We start from the raw sequence: 22203 nt of genomic DNA, 5'->3' as shown, positions 1-22203 counted from the left end.
CGTTTTTTACTTTTATTTTCCCACCGCTAATAATCTCCTCTCTGCTCATAATCTGCCTTCAAAATCTGCACGCGCGTTTGTACGTATGAAATTTTCTACAGTTGCTGTTGCTTTTTCGTTGCCTTTTCAATGACCCGCTAAAAATCGTAATCAACAACAAATTCCGTGAGATTGACTAGCACTTGCAATAGTGAGTGCCCAGTTGTTTCTCCAAGTTTCATTGCCTGCACACTGAAATGCGAACGATCGGAAAAAATGTCCAAAAGAAACTGTAACTTTGATGGCTACTAAGAAATTATCCTTTGAATATCGTGAAAACGAGTATAGAAACGTACGAAAAGCTTGAGCAAAGAGATTCAAAAAATTCGATATACGTGAAAGGATTGTAAACGAATTGTGGTGCGAGAGGAACATTTTTTATCAGAATAAAATTCGGGATTGACGAACGCTGGATTATCTAACATCATTTTGCGCCATGGGAACAAATTCGTGAGAGGTAATCAATCAAATATACGGGAGCTATTGATTTATCGATATAATTGAAACGCCGATATTCCTCGTGTGTAGAAATTATGATGCAATCTCGAGAAAGCAAATTCTAAAAATACAGGAACACTTTAACACAAACTCGCGAGCTTCTGCAGCCTTTTACTGAAAAGTAGGAAATCTAGATTAATTTTATCGATGTTTCACTTAATCATACTTGGCCACTTGATTCAAGTGCATTGGATGTTTTTTGAAAAAATTAAAAATTCCTATCGCTGCTGCTATCACTAATGAGCAGACTCTCATTCAATCTCTAAAAGGTATTTCAATTCGACTAAAATCAACCCCAATAAAATGTGCTCTCGTTGGAAGAAGATTGGAGAGAAAATAAATGAAACTTGAAAATAATTGAAATCTTAATCTTCATCTCTCATTGACGAGCTCAAAATACAAACGAATCATAAAATATTTCGACTCTCGTCTTTGAAAAAAAGTTTAGAGCAAGCTAGTACACAAGTCGGATTAAATAACAGTGTTGAAAACATTCGATCGGACCGAGCGTTTGCTCTCGCAGAGAGCGAAAAGATCACGACGCGGTCTCTCATTCCTCGTAGCATCGTTTCTTCCTCAAAAATCGTTTTTCTTCAAGAAGCATGTATGTTTGCTGCGCAAGTTCAAATATTAGCGAACAAGTCAATGCGTGAATTACGCCGAACCCGCTCCGACGATATGTACTTTCACTTACAGCCGAAGTGGAGAATCAGTGATACAAGAAAAAAAGGCACGTTGGTGCGAATAAAATTCTGTATCGAAAGACGTTTCCTGCTCCGATTCCTGTTGAACAGTCTTCCACTCCATCCGACATTGTCCAAATTCCCGATCATTTTTATTCTTCCACAGAATAAAATCGAGGTGGGAAAACTGCTCGATTCTTAACAGTGGACTTTTCCAAAAATATCTGAAATGTCAACGCAAGAAAATGAACCAAAAAATCTTTAAAAATCAACAAATTCTCAACGATTCATTCTAAATCCAGGAAATTGCATCAACTGATTCGAACGATAATTGTATGAACGAGTGAGAAACTCAATCGGTGAACACCCTTGTCGAAAGATTCCTCCGAGTTATCCAGGCTATTTGCTTAGATAAAAGTTTTCACTGTCAGTGACATATGCGCCAGGATTTTGTGTATCACTGAATTATCGATGATTCTCTTCCTGACGAGATTGAACTTTAACCGCAATATGGATGCGCGCGTAGGATATTCGATAGCAACTAGCAATAATTCTGTGCTCAACACGTCCTGCTGCGTACACAGGCCAGTCCGAAGGGATAACTCTGTCGATACGCGTGAATCATCGCCCGATATATACCTATCGTTTTGAATCTATGTAACGCAAATGTGTACGTGCGCGCTAGTTGAGCTTCGTGTATCGCAATAGCCGGTGGTTGTGCTGCATTGCAGTGCAGAGTGCACAAGCAAATCGAGTTCAATCATTGCGAGCCTGAGGATACATCGCGGTGCAACGATTCATGGATATCCATGTGCGTATTATATATCATTATATATAGAGGAAAAGAGAGGGGGGATGCAGCCGAGCGTCAAGTGTTACAGATAGTATTCACAAATCATAGCATTAGTCGCGATTAAGGCGCAAGCGTTCCAAACCTACCCCCGTTTCCTCTCATTTCCTCCAATCCTCCTAGCGCTCTATAAGCCAACTGCATATCGAGGCATAGTGCTCTTACGCAATTTAGAGAGAACCGGTGTGCCAGTCATATAGAATTCTGGTGCGTCTGGATACAATTACGAATGAAGTGTTTTTAGTATTTGTGATCTTTTTAATATCGATTCCACTGGCGAATATATATATTTTCATGTTCAAAACATTGAGCAAACGTCAGAAATGTCTTTTCAAAGACGCTCGGTCACATCTCAGTATACGGGGACGAGGAGATAAATCTGACGAGTGGAGAGGTCCATATTTCTGTAGAGTTTCAGCAGGCTTATTGCCATGGGGACAAAAATTACTTCCGCTTAGCAATTGATGGCTAAGCAAGCAGTCGAGTATTGACCTAGTCCGGAGCGCTCGACTCGGAGCAACGCTGAGGCCACACGCACCGATGTTCGAGCGTCGGAAATGATTCGGATGATTTTTTCGGAGACTTGCAGTTCTGCGGCTAATCGATTTTTCGCTTCCAATGTAAGATTTATTAAGCCGACGTTTCAACGCTGATAGGCAAATTGGGTCCTTATGTATGACTCGGAATAATTGTTATAGGCATAAGCAGTATCGGCGTCCGATACTTCGACGACCATGAACTCGTATTCCGGCTTAAATCTACATCGTTATAGTGAAAATATATCTGAAGATTTTGTGAGGGCTTTTTACGCACTGGGTGGTCGGTTTCTTTCGTCCCCCGTTCGCAGGTACAGTTAAAAAAAGACTCAAACGTCCTTCCAACGGATCTTCGAGGCACTCGACAATTCCATTTCCCCCCTCTATCCTTCATCGACTTAAACTTTTGTCACTTATTATCTCCGGAAGAAAAAGACTCTCTTGGACCGGCGAGAGAACTTGACGTATACTCTCACACACGGGTCAGTGATAAATTTTACTCTTATACCGTTTACGGCTCGAGTGTACAGTTTCACTTTAGCTCGCGGAGGAAGAGCAAAAAATGTCATCAATTCTCTCCTACAGTTGTCTCTTAATGAATCGAGTGTACCTGCTAATGAAAAATCGATTTGGCGAAGGAGACAACTGGTCAAGGGAGCTCTGCAGCACAATCAATCATTTGGGTACAAAAAATACGAAAACTAATGTCGACTGCTTGTTGTAACAACAACAAAAAACCTTTTTTCAAAGGTTTTATTTTTTCTGTGTCAAAAGTTAGTTCCAGATCTATTGATGTCAACGAAAGTCACAAGAATTCGTACATTTTTCAAATCGACACAATATTCGATACAAATCGTTTCACAAGGGCTCGAAACCGATGATCCTCCATACTGCACGTAATCAAGGAGTGTTCGTTGAATTTGTGTGTTAGAGTCTATCTTTGTGAGAGAGAGAATACAAAAATGTTGGGATTTCTTCTCGCGAAATAATTCGATTATTTTCATGCCTCGTTTTCCGTCCTTTTTAGTAAATTAGTATCCATAAAAATGAGTTTTTTATTGAACTCCAAAGCTCTGGAAAAAACATTCGTCACCGTGACGTTGCAGACTCGCGCTGAGAGGGAAAAAAAAACACTCTTCGGAGTTGCATGGACCTCCTGCGGCCTCTGTGGTGCGTCATACGTATCTGGGGGGCGTGAAACTTCGACGCGAAGTGATTGGCAATCACTTTTCACGAGAAATATATTATGCTGTGCAAATGTAGAAAATATGTATGAGCGAGCGTAGATATAGTAATACGAGCACAATTTCGCGACAACAATAGCAGGGTGTGAGCCTTTGCTAACGTTGCTTGGTCAATTCTTACACATCACAGAAGCTTTCATGGCGTGGTGAACATTCCGCCCCCTTCCTTCCTCATTCCTCTCTCTCTCTCTCTCTCTCTTAAGGAAAAAGATTAAAAAATAAAATTGTACAGAAAACGGTCCACACCCATTGCTCACTAAGGGGGTCGCCCCGTGTGGCAGCTGGAGTTTTAGGACGCTTCGAAACACAAAATTTCAATTTTCAGAAATCTTTCAAAGCGTGAAAATCCTTCAATTTTTAATATTTCTGTATGATTTCAGTTCAGGCGACAGCCACTGCTTTACACATCAAAACGCTCTTTGGTTTTTCGATCTCAAACCAATCCCCGGAAATCTTGGGGGTTCCTCTGGAGTAGTTTTACACCGAATATATACCCGAGATATCAGAGTTTAAAAATTCTATTATAGAATTAAAATACCAATAAATAAACCCTCGGAATTTCAAAAGTCTACGTTTTTATTCCTCCCCGCAAAAAAATCGCGAAAAACCCCCATAAAATCCAGCTGCCACACGACCCCCTCAATTACGACTCATCAACATGAATCGAAGAGAAAATTTGCTCTTCAAAATTCAAGTGTGCAAAAACCCTGCATGCCTTCCATAGAGTACAACGTTTTAAGCATTCGATGCACAGTTACGGAGAATGCATGGTTAGCATCGTTCGAACTCCAGCTGGCAGACTGTCGAGGATCTCGCACACCTTTATCAATGCGATCGAAGCTTTTCAATACGTCTCTTTCTCTCCCCATGATGCTGAAGAACATCATGAATCATCGTGGCTTTGTACAACCATACATACATATATTCCCATACATTTACAAGTTCGCTATATTACTGTGGATACGAACCACATAAATTAAGGTTCTGAACGCGGTGTTCAACTATTCAAGGACGCAAAGCTTTTCACGAAACTATGGAAATCGATAAATCGATGGCTACGAACATCTACGTGCTTAACCTTTCTGCTAGTTCTATTCGTAAGAGCGATAAAGCTTCTTTCATTCCGGAACTTACGAAGAATCTTCTCGGCCTTAAGGGTTTTCACTGCTTCTGTTCTTCTCCGCATTTTTCTGAATCCAATCCCAAGGATTACGAACCTCCGTTTCCTTCGCGTATCTCTACGTAACGAGTATCAATAACGGAAAAGTTATTTCCTTCGGCTTAGTGGAAATCCAATTTTTGTAGAGCGGGCATCGTGGGACTTGAAAAACACTTGATCGATATCTCATTCAAATAAAATCACTGCAATTAGTTCCAAGTTTCAGTCGCTCTCAAGTGACACCTTAACAGCTCCTTCGCACATTATCAGCCTTCAGTTGATAACGAATCCTTAGTGGTTATCAATAACTTATTCACAAAATAGTAGTGTAAATAAGACTCTTGATAATATCAAATACAATAATTAGAATTTTTAAAAAACATCCGATTTATGAGCGTTCGATTTCTCAGTCGATCAATCCACACCGTGTTATTCGCTCTACTGTTTCAATCACCGATAATTGATCATGATAAGAAGCTCGATTTCCAATTACTTTTATCCACGATCAAGATATCCTAGAATAGAATTTTTTTGAAATAGAACCGAAAGATACCGAAAGAATTCGACACTGATCAATGTTAAATGGGCCACAAAGTCATTGAGAAAATATATATTCCAAAATAGACTTTTCCGGCAACGGATTATTGAATAATCATGAAGAATCGACTTTTCCTACTTGCTCAAATATAAATTTGTGCAAAAATGTTTATTGCTCGGAAGTCTCACGTAGGATTCCTCGATGTCGAGCATACTGAAATTTTGGAAGAGCTCGTACGAAATGAGCACCCATATAACCGAGAAAAATTTGCAAAGCGAAATGGGTCGGAGCCTGTTTTTGTTTGCCGGCAGTCGATGTGCGCTATAAAGCGTGGGAAAACGGGGATTTTTCCGGAGATAAAAAGCCCGTTTACGTTTATAAATCATAGCTGGGGATGCAAGAGCGACTCCCAAGCCGAAAGATAAACGGGGAAGCGGCTTCCCTGCTTTCGCGTTTTGTTTTCTCCGTTTACACGTATCGGTTATACTCTGGAACGCGAAGAGTCATGGTCAAAAGCTCCCCCTTTGTATTATCTCGGGCTCACGAAAAACCGGGATTCCGGTAAATCTCCGCTTCCCCCCGGAGTACATGCACAATAAAAAAGTATATGCAGCATAATATCTGTGTAAAAAGTATAATGGAGGTGCATCATCGTGCACTTGAAGGATTAATGGGAACAGACGAAAAATTAAGGCACTTCTGAATCGAAAACAAAATATCCGGCCGTTCTCTCCATCGGAAAACGTTGGATTCTTAATCTCATTCAAATTTAATCTTTTCAAAACTTTTTTTTCAATTTAATAAATTACGTTTACCGTCTCAACAACTTGAGTTATCGCATATCATTTAGAATTACGTAAAACCACTTTTCATTCGCGTGTCATTTTACTTTCCGGCATAATGTGAAAAAAACCTATCTTTCCCACACGTGATTTCAGGCTCTGGAATAGTAGAGTAATGGGGGATTAATTTGTACGCGGAGAAACAGGAATAGGGTCGGTGGTCGACACATTCCTCGGGCAATTTGTCTCCAGTTAGTAACCGGAAATATGTAAATCCCTTTTCCCCAAATTCGTCCAGAGATTTACTCTATTTTTGATATCTCCTTGTAACGTCTGGATTTAAAAAGATGAACGTTTTTTTCTGATGTTTATGCGGTGCATTGTTTTTCGACGCCAGGGGCTTTGGTCGCCATTGAATGCTCTATGGGCACACCTAAAGCAGCTCTGAGCTCTCTCGTTTGATGGTTTGAGATTAAAGTGAGTTTAATTTACGCTCAATTTCATTTCGTAATGGAATGTTTTCTCTTGCGGCTCGTAGACACTGCAAGACACATTAAACGTTGACAAAAAACTCAAAAAATACTCGACAATTTTCACGGCGAGTGAACAATACATTGACTTCTGTACGATCACTCATTTCATGACGATACTCAATGAGATACATGAAAATGTGATGCATATTACGATTCGGCTGACGAGGGTACTCAAGAGTCATTAAAATTCGTGAAGCATAAATTTTTCAATGTAATCACAATTATTTTTCAATCGCGTTATCAAATGGTGAGAACTCACTGTCCTCCGTTTGACAGTCCGCATCCAGCATGACAGCGATCAACCGTAGAACACGTGACAGAAGTACGCGAAGTTCTGTACGTTTGTTGAAGTCTTAAGAACCGGCTGAAATTTAAATATGGTGTAATAACAGTCTTTATGTAGATTTTAGTATAACACATTTTGTACGCGATACAAAACAATATGAAAGCTCTTTTCTCAAATGTTTGACCACCTTTCTCAATTGAATTGGTATTTCGAACGAATGGCGTTGTTGCCACGATTACAGTGGCACTTTCTAGAGGACCTATTCGTGCATGAGGCGTGTAGGACAAGCAGAGTGTACAAGCTTCGACAAAACGGTGTAGCCGGCAGCATGAGCATTGGATTTCATTGTACGCAGCGGCTCAAACTTTCAGCTCGTACGTGTACATACAGAACCACCTTAAACATTTTTATATTTGCTTCAGCAAAAAATAAAACTTGGCATTTGTTCTGATCTCAAAAAATAATAATTCAACGGAGCAATATGCAAGCAGACCCGAATACCGAGTCCTTTCCCTCTCTCATCCGCTTCTTTCGTTTTTCCTCGCATTTCGTGTGTCCCTTTGCACATTTTTAGCTTCCCCGTTTGGCACCTTTCCCAATGGCTTCGTAGCGACAAAGTACAAAATACACTGCTCTCGCGACGTCATTTAGGCGCGCACCAGTTGGAGGAAGCTTTGGTCAGCGAAACACAGCCGGTGGAACGGAAATCATGGGGCTAAGGGCCTCGTGGATCAGAGATAACGAAAACGTGACTACGCGCAAAAAGAGGAAGAAATAAAGAGCGAACAGAGACAACAGAGAAAAGTTTACATCAGGTAAAGAGTCTAAGAGAATACGTATGCAGTGGGAAGCTTCACAATGTATGAAGGAAACCAGAATGAGGAGATTGCAAAACCTCTGAAGCGAGGAACCGTCGAAGCTCGACCCTGTGAACACACTCTCTCTCTCTCTCTCTCCATCTCCTTTTCTCTTTCTCGTCCTTATCTGCTCATCTTACACTCTGCCTCTTTCTGGTACACCGTTCACCTCTATCCTGCTCTTTATCTTCCTGCACTTCTTCCCTACAGTTTCTAGGGCTCCCTTTTCCTCTATCTCATGCTGTTTTTCTAGTTTACATGCATCTGCCCCTGGAAAATGGAAGCCTTGTACATGCCCACGTTGAAGGAAAACCAGCAGCGACAGACCAAGTCGTTAAACGAGGGAGACACAGCCAACGACGAGAGCATTTCGTTTCGTATTGTAATTTTCTTCTACTTTAAAACTGATGAATTCCCGAACAGCTGGTACCAAGGATTCGGTCGAAATTTAGCGCGCAGGCTTTTTCGAGGATACGAGACCCACTCACGACGTTCCTGGAGCATCGAACTAGCCTACGAAATATTGATTATTTAAAATGAAAAATCCAACATGCCAATGGATAACCTTAAAACAGGCGAGAGAGTTGGGTGCGAGGGTTCAATCAAAGTCGAAAATGAAAAGTAATCCAGAAGCGCATCACTTGTTTTCGTAACTGAAATCGATGAATCCAGTACTCCAAATGCGGATGCTCGGAATGCCCGGAAATGAAAATTCACGAAACGGTCATCCAGGTTGAAACGAAACGAGACGCCGAATACTCGCAAAATGCAGTAATCTAAAATCTTTCGATCACATTCTCTTTCGGGGTCGCCAATCATTTAACACGCGATCACAAGAACGTTAAAGGTATTGAAAAAATATTTCGGTCCAACGCGGACCATTCGTTCTGACCGAGAACACTGCGTGGTCGAATCAACGAAACTTTCCAACAGTATCAAATGCCATTTAATCGACTTTTCTTTTCTCATCGGCGCGGGCTCATACTTTTTCATTACGATCGAAAGAGCGATGGGAAAGAGTCTTCCCTTAGAAATTTTTACAGCAACCATAAATTAAGCACGCCATCCTGTCTAGACTATTCGAGGACGGTTCAAATTTTAAGTCGAAAATAAAATAACACCGCACAATTTTCATCTAGCTGATCCAACTTGACAGCCAATGCGTTCGCAGCATTTGGAAGTACATTTCAACGGAACAATTTTTTCAAATGTTAGGCGCGGTGTTGCGAGCTCACAGATCGTGGTAAATCGATAATTAATTTGATCACGAAAGTTTGTTGGAATGCAGTGATTACTTTGAGTAAAGTGGACGGCAATTGACTTCGGTATTCCTTTAGGTCTGCCTACCCGTCACTCGTGGTCTCGTAAGTGAATCGACCTTCAGATTGTGAAGTAATTGGTTTCATTTAAAGCTAATTGAAAATTTCGTTGTAGTATTTGCTACAAGTTTGGAATATAGAGGTATCGAGTCAAGGCATAGAAGTTTGTCGTGTCAACGATCGTCAAACATGGAAATATTCTTCTGTTTGTTTTGGAAAAAAACGTTCGATAATAGAGCAGTGGGTAGTGGACGTTTTTTTGTAATTTTGTACTGAAAGTTAATAAAAATTCATCAGTTTTTCACATTGGTTCAATTACACGTGGCATCTGCTTGGTAACTACTCGAAGACTCATTTCCCTCGCATTAGTCGAGTCAAATATCGTGGTAGATTTTCCGTTTTCCATAAACTCGTTACTCTGAAAATGTCTGTGATAGGCAGGGAATGATTCCAATGAAGAAATGAGAGTCGTTAGCTTTGCCACATTTCAAAAACTTATCTTAGTCCAAATTTTGAAGCTCCGTTTGATGAATCCCTGAATGGAACATGATATTGGTGCTCGTCTGTGCATACAGGCTGCTTCAAATCAAATGGCCAAAAACGTAGGCTCAAGATCTGGCCCGAGTGTGCACGAAACTATAAAATAGTTTATTTTTCCATCACATTTTATTTCAGGAGATGAAAAATCTTCCTTAAAAGGGTTATACAATGATTAAATGGAAAAACGAAGAGAAGAAATGAAAATACTTGTTGCTGAATGAAAGTTTGAAGATTACGGTTTCAGGCGGATTCTCATTGAAAATTCGATGGCTGCTGGAACCTTTTTTCTGAGATACGGACAACTGAAAGATTTCCATCCAAAAAGCAGATGCTCTGGAAGAACGCGTTCAAGAATAATTGTGGATTTGATGGACCGTTGGATCTGGGAGACACCCTGTAAGTGCTTTTTATTCGCACACGCGAAACTGAATTTCGTTGCGCTCAAGTAAAATCTCAGGTCGCCCTCTCCCTCGCACTTTCGTGTCCTCCGGGAGGTCCGTCCTCCCGTTAATTAAATCCCGGTCCCGGGCTCGGACATTTATTTCCACGGATTCACGATTAATCTCTCTTACGTTCGCTGCGGTGCGAGGTATAACTGAGATAAAAAAGGCGAGTTTTCGCGTTAACGAACCGATGCTCAAATCTTGTGAGCGCAAAGAAGAACTCGGTTTGCCTCCTCCCTTTCATCGCGCGTTTAAAAACTATGCTTGCAGTAGGTACCGCGATGAAATCGTTGAGTGCCGACGGGCCGTGTAAACGAAGCGGACAAAATGTCGCGATCAGTGAAGATTATTCGAAAAATTAATTGGATGCTTTACTCACTTTTTGCGAATTTGTGATTTTTCAATTAGCCAGGCCGCACCGTGAAAATAATTATAATGCACGCCATTTTCGATAGCGCGCGAGCTCAGTTTATTAAAAATATCAAATAAAAGATAAAACAACAAGGTGCGAACACTTTTGCGTTCGTTAAAAAATAACGGCTAGTCAAGTTTTCTTTGCTCCAATCGATAGTCTGATCCACGAGCGGTGATTCTCGAAGTGGGTGGCCAATAACTGTACCAGCATTAAAACGCTATCAGCAACGAGACCATTTCACTCTCTGCCTCCACGTGCTCCAGGCACGGCCATGTACCACCTTTACATCTATCCTCTCCTGTTCCGTCTATGTGCGCTTCTACGTATCACGTTATATTAACGGTAAGTCCCTTTAACAAGTGATTTTTTTAGTCCCTATCAGAGGTTGTCCGCTCTGCACACAAGCTCTGGAAAGCGAGACCCGGTGCGACCTCGGCCCTCGGTCTCCTCGCTGTTCAAAACCCGGGGCGCGAGAGCTCTCGATTTAATTACGCTCTCTCGCCCGACTCACGTTAGATCGCATCCTCTGTCTCGCTCTCTTGTAAGCACCCGCGAGAGAAAACGAGTAACGGACCAGAAGCATTTTAAATTGCACACGAGCTCGGCGGAGCTTCGCGTGTACGGCAACCTGCTGCGGTCGAGACCTCGGTCTTACCGGGACGTGGAGAAAAAAAAAGCAATTTGAAGACCAGCGGAGAAGAAAAACGGAAAAGTAAACAGACGAGAAATTTCATATGTTTTGAGCGAAGATTTCAAAAATTACCATGCGCCGTAACTTATTTGAATTTCGTTAATTCAATTTCGTAATAATTGAATGAAAAAAAATAATAATAATAATGCAACGATACGAATAAGAAAATATGGGGAAACGAGCCTTCGGTGCGTTTTCGAGCTCACGAAAATCCTCGCTTTCAATTATTTTTACTCCCCGTCCCGGCTCAATGAGCGCGTAAAATACAAACGCGAAAAAATGAAAAAAATTCTCTAAAGTCAAAGAGACGAAAAGAAGGTTCAATATTTCCCGGAAACCCCGAAATGAAAGAAAAAGATTTCACATGTTCGTTCAGCAGGCTGAATTAGCCGTTGTTACGTGTGCGACGAGGTCGTCAACGAGACAAAATAAACCTGCTTGCTTGCTCACTGCACAAAGAGGACATTCAACGTTGCAAGGTATGATATCTTGCCCACCTATAACCACTGGCGGTACCTGACCAGGGAATTTTCTCGACAACACGGAGAGCGTGATATGAAGGAAACAACCGAACCGACATGTACGCGGAGTGGTGCACGTATTTCAAAATATATATAAATTTCGGGGCAAAACGGAGCACCGGGTCAGTGCTTGAAAAACTGCGGAAATTAGTTCGGACAAAAAGGAGTGTTTTTAAAATTTTGAAAAAAATTTGACGAGAAAAGGAAGAAATTGTGAAAAAAAATAAATATTATAAAAAAGGAGAAATTTCGAAGGATAATTCTAATTTATTTACGGCTTCTTTTAAAAATAAGCAATCAAGATGCGTCGCATTGAAATTACAAAGGGGAAAAAAATGTCACCAATTTTTAAGGGGTACACCATTAACACCGAGAAATTTTAATTTTCTTTTTTTTCGGAAACACCAGAAATTCCAGTACTTTTCTCAGTCTGCGAGTCCGAGGAATGGATGGAAGCTTCTCAGACTTCTGAAAATTACGATATTCTCTCAGATAGCCCATTTTGCCCCGGTCTCCTCTGTGTATATGAAGCAATGGGTAAAAGAGTATAAATATGTGTGTGTGTGACTGTTGTATCAAGAGAGACCAAAGAATCCCCAAATTGAGAGGTCCTTTTGTCTCCGACGAACGCGTACTCGGTGAGAGTGCTCTTACCAGGCGTCACCGTCGACGACGTTACTTCCGGTGGAGAACTTCGAGGGAGAGAGCGCGAGAGAAAATAGGACAGGAAAGCGGAGCCAGGAACTGAAAAGCGATAAAATAAACGAGACAAAGAATACGTGAAAGGAAGAAAGGAGAGGAGCGAGAGGAAAATCACGAACGAGAGAGGGTGGACAAAGAGAGGAAGAGGGACAAAAAGATCAGTGAAGGATCCGTAGGTTGCTGCAGCGAATAAAGCTCATGAAACTTTGCTCGTTCATGGTTTTCATGTTTTCCTGCATTCGTGAGGTTGCACGAGGCCAACAACACGGATGAGGTAAATAGTCCTTTGAGCCAGGAGCACTATCGAGGCTTTTGAGGACATTCGAGGCACCTGGTACGGACGCCTGCTAGAAAGAGTTTATCGGCATGATGTTATGCTCGGACGTCGAGGGCAAAAAACGTGTGTGAAAAATCTTAATCGTCTAGATATATCGAGAGAAGAATTTCTGCTTCGATTTTTTGACGCAGACATGCCGCATTCCCGGACAAAGCGCGTTAAATACGATTCAGATGAAGAAGAGGACGGTATGAGAAACCGGGTCGAGTGTCACTTCAGTCGTCGAGCCGCAATGAGTGGACAAGCCGGCACATGGGAAAAAATAAAAGAAGAGACAAAAAATGTCGCGGAGGACGAGAAGTGGCCTTTCAGTGTATTCGTCCAAAGCTAATCTTCGGGCGTGCACACGCGCACGCGTTACGCATCCATATGTAAATATACACAGATGAAAGTTTGTGAGCGACGGTGAGAGCCGGTCCTTTGGACCTGGTACTCGCACGAGCACTTTTTTAACGTTTCCTCGCTCTCTCTCTTTCTACTTAGACACAGAGACACGTTTGATCGTTTTGCTAGCACGCCTTTCGCCTTAGTATCGCCAAAAGAAACTCTGCTATTCAACGTGTGCGTCTCGCTTGTCATTCACGTCGGAGAAAACATCATTGCTGTCATTCGGATATTCGATCCAATTAATTCCCTCCCGGTCAAAGCTATTAAATTCGTTAGACCGCGAGCTCAAGACTGTTCGAGCGTCGAGAGTCGATTCATTCGAGTGTCTGGAACCGTGCCAGTTTATATATATAGACAAATTTGATATTTCATTTTCTCTCTTTTCCTCTAATATTCATTCTTCACTCTTACAACCCCGAAGAAATCATTTATACTATTTTCATTTATTTTCTCATCGCCAATAACAGAAGACATGAAGAATTTCAGTTTGAGCCACGATCGAATGCACCATTTTCCGGCTAATTTATGAACGACCGATAAAACTCGCAAATGAATGCATTTAATTAGCAAATTTAATCGTTTCGATACAGCACATGATTTATTATTATTAAGTAACAGTAAGTGTGGCTTTTCATTAGAAGCGGAGAGAAGCGCAGGTGTCAGGAAAGCACGAAACATCATCGAACGTTGTTAGCCAACCCAACACTCTTGAACCATATAAAACGTCATGAACGCTCACTAATTAAAAGGGGACTAAAAAGCCCTAAATCATAATAGAAGCAATTACGAGCAGTTTGAGATACGTCGGCGAGTTTTCGCGTCTGTATATTTTGCACTCAATGTGTTTACACGTACATTATACACGGTTTCTTTTACATACCCATCTGTGTGTGTATGTACAAACGCTGAAAACTCGTTTTCAAACGGCAGAAGCATCGATCGGGCGCGGCTTGAATTCACCGATGTAAATTATACGACCCTTCTCTTATTGCACTCTCGACTCCCGTGAGAGTTAAAGTTGATATCACGTACGACTATCAACTTTTCTACGCCGAGCGCAATACTTGCGTATGTTTAGCATCCTCCTTTTTATTTCAGACGCCGTTATGCTGTCTGGGCATAGGTATGCAGATTATCTCTAGGAATAACATTACGACTCCTTGACATTGATAAGATTTCACTTTATCTCAGACCCTGCAGTTTAATGTAGTCATCAATTTATGTTTCATTAGCCGATGTTCCATAATTGTAGAAGATTTACAGAAAATTCATTCTTTTCCGTGAAATTTCGACCGAGAAACTTTTACGATTAAGGTATTCTTTTCACGAACCCGAATGTTCTACGAATAACTGATTTTAAATTACAGTAAAGTAAAAGTGCGTGCGAATAGATTTCAGGTCACACTGAGAAAAAATCGTTTAACGATTAAATATGTCTTTAGTTGATATTTTTGTTGCTTGGGGTAACTAACATGCGCATGTGATAAATAAGTTCATTTATCCGAATTTTTGTTCATGTGAATCGTCAAAACGAGTGAAACTAAGTCTTTTGTTCAAAAACGGTTATGTTGAGAATGATAAATATTTTGTAAATCGAAATATGCGCTATAAAAAAAAACGGTCATGCGAAAGGAATACCTTAATGCTTCGAGCGAATCCACAAAAGCGGGAACAGTTCCGTTCGAATTCATAGTGGATTCGAAAAACTTAATCGTAGTGGCTGATGACTAAACGAGACAACGGATAAACGTTTTCGTCAAATGCCAACCAATTAATTGATGAAAGCCAAATGGCTTCGGAGAGAATTTTCAGTCTTGTCGACATTTCATTGCGTCTTAATTTAAAAAAATCCATTTCTATTAGATATTCTACAAATATAAAAATATTGCATTCCCAAGAAGGCGAAATCGCCGGAGGGAAAGGAGGATCTCGAATTCTGCAAAGCGAAGCCTTGAAAAACGTCAGGGGATGTCTTTTAACCAGGGATGAAAGGACGTCGAACGAGCCCGCATATCGAGAGTTTTTTCTCACAGCACATAGTTTGAATACATAATATATATATTTATAGACACGAGTTAAGGATGTCGAGGAATATAGAGATAGGAGCAATCGTCTGGAGGGAGGAAAAATCTTCGTTTTATCTGGCCCTCTCTTTCATCTCTTTCTCTCTCTTACGATCTTCAAGACGAGCTACGACAGCAGCTCTCGACGTTTTTATTCTCATCCGGTTCACATACGATTTCACTTTGGGTCTGCCAACCTTCCATTGCCCTCTCTCATTCTCTCTCTCTCTCTCTCGCTTTCTCGCTTCCTCCTTCATAAACCGACGTGGCGTGGCTTAAGCGCGGGAAACCTCCCCTACACTCGTCTTCTTCACCCCCTTTCTCGTACAACGCTTTTCCATTTGGTGGCCCGAGGTGCTACCGTATATATAAAAAAAGGAAAGAAGGGCACACACGTCTTTCCGTGAATTTTTCAAGCGATAAATCTGCCTCGTCCCTTAGCCCCACCACCCTTAGAAAATGCTCCGATTTTCAACTCACTGCCATTTTTCCCTCATACACGTACACACGCACAAATATTTAGATGATCTGTGACTATATTTATATGCAGCATGCGACGTACTCGCATCCGCACCACCTTTTCCTTTCCTCCCGATCTGTTCAACGACCTCTTTCAAGCCCCCTCCCCGGTCCTCCCCCTCAACCCCCGACTTCCTCACACTTGCCATATTTTCTCGACTCGACATCCGGCCTAACCGGACCGTTACCTTCTGCCAGGTTTCCCCGTTGAAATAGCGCGAAAATGCCAGAGGCCAGAGACAAAATGCCATCGATGCATTTGCCAAACCTCATTCACCGAGAAATCGATGCACCTTCAAACTTCTCGACCTCCAGACTCCCAAGTTCACGTCTAGGGCTATTACAGCTTCTTCACAATTCTCAACTTTCAGCAACACAAAACTCTTTCGATGACATTCCCGCTTTCCCCTTATTACGAAATTCAAGAAGTCATTGAAAGTTCATTTTCAACTGTTTCATGTTTCATCGATACAATAATTTTAGCATCATCAGGGATATATTAAAAAACACAATTTCTTAACGGATATTAAGTTGAGATTTCAGTTAAATGTGAATGCGAAAAAGCAGCGCAATGACGAGAAAAAAAACACACACACAAAATAGCGAAAAATTAGTTTCATTTTTAAAAAATGAGTCCATTATATCGAGAATATCCGTTTGTGAATTTTCTGTACGTAACGATCCCTCCTCATCCTCGCATAAAAGTGGATACAAAACTTCGAAGAATTACCATGATTGAGCTGATAGACGCAGTCGTGCATTGTCAGAAGTCAGAGACACGAAAAGTCGTTCGGATCTTCATGGAATTCCGTAATATCGTCACGCCGATTTTTCATATATTTCGAAACTTTTTCCCCTCGGTTACTGACAGTTCCATTAGATAACGAATTATTAATCATTCAAGCGTTAACAACGCATATTTTTTAACAAACGGAATGAAATTCTCGAGAATTCAATTATTAACTGCAACGACGGAATAGAAGAGCTTGTAATGAAATTTCTGTCCATCATAGTGATGCTTAGAGGAGGCAAGAAAGTAGGAGGAGCAGGCAAAGCGTTTTTCGCTCGGTTGGGCGAAGGATCGCGATAAAAGCATGCTTCATGACTTTCCATTAAGAGACAAACATTGAAAAAGATGAAAATGGAGTTACGTATTGTTATGCAAAATAGTTCGAGGTCATTTGCAGTTACTGCGAGAATTTAATACGGTGCGCCAAGTACGTACAAGAATATTTACTGAAAACAGTAAACAATTTATCTCGAAGCCGTTGAGAGTTGAACTTTTGTATGAATTATAAAGATTTCATCCCCATTTCCTCATGTCCGTGTGCCTTTGTTGTCGATAATTGCGAAAAGTGTCGGCGAGCCTTTCATATCTCAGTAAAAATGCGATACGAGAAACGCGTTTGAGCGTCACACGCCGGTGACGGGGAAAGATGGAGCACGATTTGGTACAATGGAAACTCGAGAGGAATTGCGAGTTCAGAGGTAATAAGAACTTCGTCACGGAGTATAATAACACGAGGTTTCGAACGGGGAGGCGGTAAGAGAAATTCCGGAGTGTATGGATAGGAGAATAAGAAAATGGCAGCCCTCGGAGAAATGCGTTCGATTCGTTCATTGCTATTCCGGAGTGACTCCGCACCGAAGATCGTGCGATTAGATTAGATTGGCACGCGCTTAAATCCAGTGTTGAACAGTAAAACGTCGTAAGCTACATTCGCTTATGTCCTTAATTGCGCGGGTTACGCCTCTTTGAGTATTTACATTCGGTGCGCCGAGATGCAGAGTAGATTTAAGGTGAAAGAAGTAACGCGAGATCTCGACACGCTGAACACGTAGCCGGCTGTCAGCTTCGATAGATTGCGGTGTGCGTTCGCGCGCCCACAGCCGATAGCGCATCGGTTAGTTCAGCTGCTCATACCTCGGCCAGCAAACGTCTACACGTAAATCGAACGTTGTAGAAATATGCGCGTGTATATTTCGATCGAGGACAAGAGGGCGACTCTCCATCCGTTATAGATTTCTCTAAGCCGCATAGGCAACATATTTTTATGAAACTATTAGCACAATTCTATCGAGTTACCGGCCGCAAGGGCTACGCCGCCGAGACACTCTTGGCGCTCTCCGACTTCCTTGTATCATTTCTAATAACCGTCCGTTTCCATCCCCACGCGAATTCCTACGATGAAATGTAAAAATCTAAATTCCTTTTCGTATGCGTTAAAATTTATGAGAATCCATGCGAGCTGACACACTGAATATTGTCGACGATCGCTGCTTTAATAGCTGCGAATTATTGTCGTTTTATAATACCAACAAAATTAAACGGTGCGTCGTCTTTCTCTCGCCACTTATTTCGAACGGTTAAATTAGCCAATCAATTTAAATCGTTTAGCTTTAGTTATGGCAAATACATTGGATCGTCATAGCCATCGTAAAATATGGGGATTCTCAAACCACAGTCTGGCAAATAATCTGAAAGTGTGATTTCGAAAGAACTGCATTGCTGACCAACATATTCAAATTTTACGAAAATCAGTGAGTGTGTGCAAAGCCATACTTTTTTCTTCGAGGGTGTTTTCCTCTACGAAAAGTCTTGAATGATTTGGGACCAAATGACGATTCGTTCGCCCGCCCTCCCTCCGCAATTGAATTCGAAATTAAATTTCCAGCGCTTTCATCAGTTCATCTAAGAACAATTTGTCGACAATTTTACATAAATTTCAATTCAACGAGGCTTGGAATCTTCGTTACGAATTTGCGCTTCGGCTGACAGCCCAAAATCCGGATCCGCTCATTTATTATTCAGAATAATTCCAAGATTACTTCGATGGTAACGAAAAAAGTTTTTTTTTATAATTTCACAAATTCGTTCTGTCAGACGAATTTGTGAAATTATCAAAGTATGCACAGTTAAATCTCTATCAAAATCAGTTGAAGAGACTTAACGAATTTTCCAATCGAAAATTCGATACCGGCGAAAATCGGCGCTTGTTCGAAATTGTTGAAAGTTCGCAATTGTGATATTCGACCATTGAAACAAGTTTTTTTCCTCAGTACGCAATTTTATTGAGATTCAATAAATGTTGAAACATCAATTGAAATGCTCTACCATCGGTTTCCTTTTCTTCTTGTTCGTGCACATATACGACTCAGTTTCTATGCAACAGTGATGTTTTAACTGTTCTTTCGATTTGTCAATGTATCCGGAAGCGTGTCCCATTTGCCCGTTTTAATTTGGAGCCTTTAGTTAATAGCCGTTGATGCAAAAGGTACGCGCCGTCGTAAGAGCATGCTGTACGGAATACGGAGAAACGTGTGATGCACGAGTACCGGGCTTGGTAACCTCTAGGTGCCGGAAGGAATTCAATTTGTCGAGAGCGTATCGAATCGATCTCCCGAGAGATTCTCCTCGACCCCTCCGAGAGCAAACCCTCTCACAAGGCGCTCTTTTCATCCCTCTCAAGTTCCCTGCCGCTTTCGGTCTCTCTCCTTCGGTCCCTTTCACGTATCATTGAAGTGCGGAAGGCCAGCAACGAGAGAACGGTATTTGCCCAAGCCTGGAGAATAATCATTTTGGCCTGACGCAATGGATCTCTCTTCTTATCGCCGACTGCCAATCCATAGAATCAGTCAATTTCTATGGTGGCTCTATCACCGCTAACTGGCGAGTGGCGACCGCTAAGCTTTGACAAACTTCGAAGCTGTCGCTTATTCGAATAATCTCTATTATCGATGGAAGTCGAGTCGTGCCAGATATCAAACATTTCGATGCGGATTTATTTTACAACGTCTTCCAAGTGCATTTATTATGCGCGACCCGAATAAAATTCGGTGACAGATTCGACGTGAATTAATTTCGTCAATTTACATCAACAAATTCCCAGAATCCAATGGAGTTGGAAACTTTTTTATTTGTCGTATTTTCTCAGATGAAATAATGTCTATCTTTATTTCTACGCTTCAGCCAGCTCTTATCGACTCACTAATAAAACTTAGAAGACGGAATATCTGTTAAAAACGTAATCGAAAACCGTGGCCGCCGGGCCTCGAGGCTCAAGTACCGAGAAAAAATATTCAAAATTCAGGGCTTGACGACGCTTTTATGTGCCAGATTGTCTAGTCGTCGGCCGTGAATTTAATATCATTTTATGAATGTCATTTCCTTGACTTTACATCGGTCTATATTTTATTTTCGTTTGGTGGCCCCCGCAATAGAGAGATCATAAAATGTGAACCAATTTACTCTCCATCAAATAAAAATTGTATCCTCTTGACGGGAAACAAGGCCGAAAAGACGTTCGTATGTTTACTACATTCATTTTTTTACGTGCGTATAAATTCCGTTCGTTTTTAATTTTCATCTTGTTATTAAATCAGATGAAAATGATTTATGTTTGCTGTGGTTAATTTTATGCAGACATTTTTCGAATGTTATCGATTATTTAAAATTTGGTGGAGTTTTCAAAAGCTCTTTCGCAAGATGAACGGCAATATATCTCCGTCAGTGGTTATGATATCGTCCGATAGGAAATATCCCAAGGTGATATTCTCCTGTGCCAAGAATACAGTGGCTTGTAAATCAACATTTGCGGACAAGCTTCTTTGAAAAGCGATTTCTAGTACTTTCGACTGAACATTTTGACAAAATCGATGTCAATTTTTTTAAAAAAACCCAGTGGGACTTTCAGCGTGAATTTCTAACGAACAAAAAGATAAATTTAACACAGTAAAATCGATCTTTTTTCTCAGTATACGAACAATAATCTTTCAGTGAAACTTCATTTCGAGTGCGACATTAACAACGAGTATAAATTTACTCCATTCAATGTAGTTTAACCACTTCTCTCGCAATGGCGCATATGCAACGACAAATAAACGATAAAAATAAAGGAAAATTAATTAACACACAGTCGCCCCCTTTATTATATTTGCAACCCTTCGGCAAAAGCTTTTTACTGCGAGCGCAGCAGACAGCGTCCGTTGATCGATTTCTATTTAGTGGAGAGTAATTTCAATGCTTGCCCCGTATACGTGCCAACACAATGATTCCTCAAAGGTATGCCCTTAAACAATTTACATACCCGTATAAATTGCCCGTTCCCCATCCCGTCTCGAACCCCCTCCTTCCCCCGGCCATTCCAATCACTCTCTCATCATGTGTTGTATGGAAAAAAACGGTATACCAATGCGCAACACAGTGGACTGCTGGGACGTACAATCTCGAGCAAGAGCTCGGAGAAGAAGGTCCATTCGGTCCATTCTATATACACATATAGTGAGTATATGCGTGTATAATAATACTCTCGAAATATAAGTGAAATGCGGTGTGAGACCGTGAAAAGGGCAAAGAGAAACGGGGTATTGCTATAACAGCCGCGAAATTGGTAGAGTACGCGATACGATTTGCTTGCTGTGCATGGATATTGGCCTGCCTTTCCGTTGGTCATCAATGGCACGAATACCCATATAGAAATATATATTTATATATTGCAAGAAAGACTCAGGAGTGTGGCTATCTGAAAGAAGCTTTGGGGCATGAATAGACTTTTGAAGCAGCTCTTTTTTCGCGAAGGGCTTGGCTTTTGCAACAATCTTCAAAAGTTTGTGTACAAGGTGGAGCAGTAATTATTACCATTTTACAGTCACATTTCACGGTATTTTTAATTCGATAAAACTTTGTGCGGCTGGTCGAAGAACCGCGAATGTATCGAAGTCTGTGATTTGTTTCAAGGTGTAATGAGCATTTTTATTAATTATTAAAATAACTCGACGGGAAAACTAATATGAATAACAAAATCCATCCGCGATTGTTGATTGTATGAGAGTTGTGAATCTACGTCATGGCTGCACATTATCGTAAGATTCAATTTTGGACAGATTTATCGCCACGAAATTATTTCAGATGGTTAATGTAATTATCGTTGGTAGTGAAATATTTTTGAACTCTGGAAAATATCACATTCGTTAAAAAAAAATGGGTCGAAAGGAGGTAAAAAATTTTCGATATTTAATTTTCTGTGGCAAAGTACTTCGACGAGTTCCATGCAGTGATTTGGACGCTCCTCATTCTCCATTACACTTTTCTCGTATTATAAAGAAATGACGTTTTCTCTTGCGTAGATTTAATCGCGTTCAAATTTATTACATCGACGTAAAATCTTGAGAAAAATAATTGACTTTTGACCGTTTTTGCAAGAAAATCGTTTTCTTTACCCTCGCGCAATGATCAATTTCACGCGAGGTCTTTTCACACTA

At 40.9% G+C, this 22203-nt stretch overlaps 1 protein-coding gene and 1 long non-coding RNA gene across 2 annotated transcripts in view; one reads left to right on the top strand and one right to left on the bottom strand.

The window, feature by feature from the left end:
- LOC122412365 (fibrillin-1-like) overlaps positions 1-22203 on the bottom strand; it is a 92066-nt gene that overhangs the window by 61860 nt on the left and 8003 nt on the right. The gene's annotated exons all lie outside the window — the stretch shown is intronic.
- LOC122412377 (uncharacterized) lies at positions 2558-4315 on the top strand. Its single transcript, XR_006261334.1, has 3 exons — positions 2558-2690; positions 2769-2917; positions 4231-4315. It is a non-coding gene; the product is annotated as an uncharacterized lncRNA (long non-coding RNA).

Source organism: Venturia canescens, chromosome 6 (genome assembly GCF_019457755.1).
Source record: "Venturia canescens isolate UGA chromosome 6, ASM1945775v1, whole genome shotgun sequence".
In the NCBI taxonomy this organism is placed as follows: domain Eukaryota; kingdom Metazoa; phylum Arthropoda; class Insecta; order Hymenoptera; family Ichneumonidae; genus Venturia; species Venturia canescens.
The sequence above is the reverse complement of the archived record's forward strand: the minus strand, read 5'-3'. Positions and strand labels throughout refer to the sequence as shown.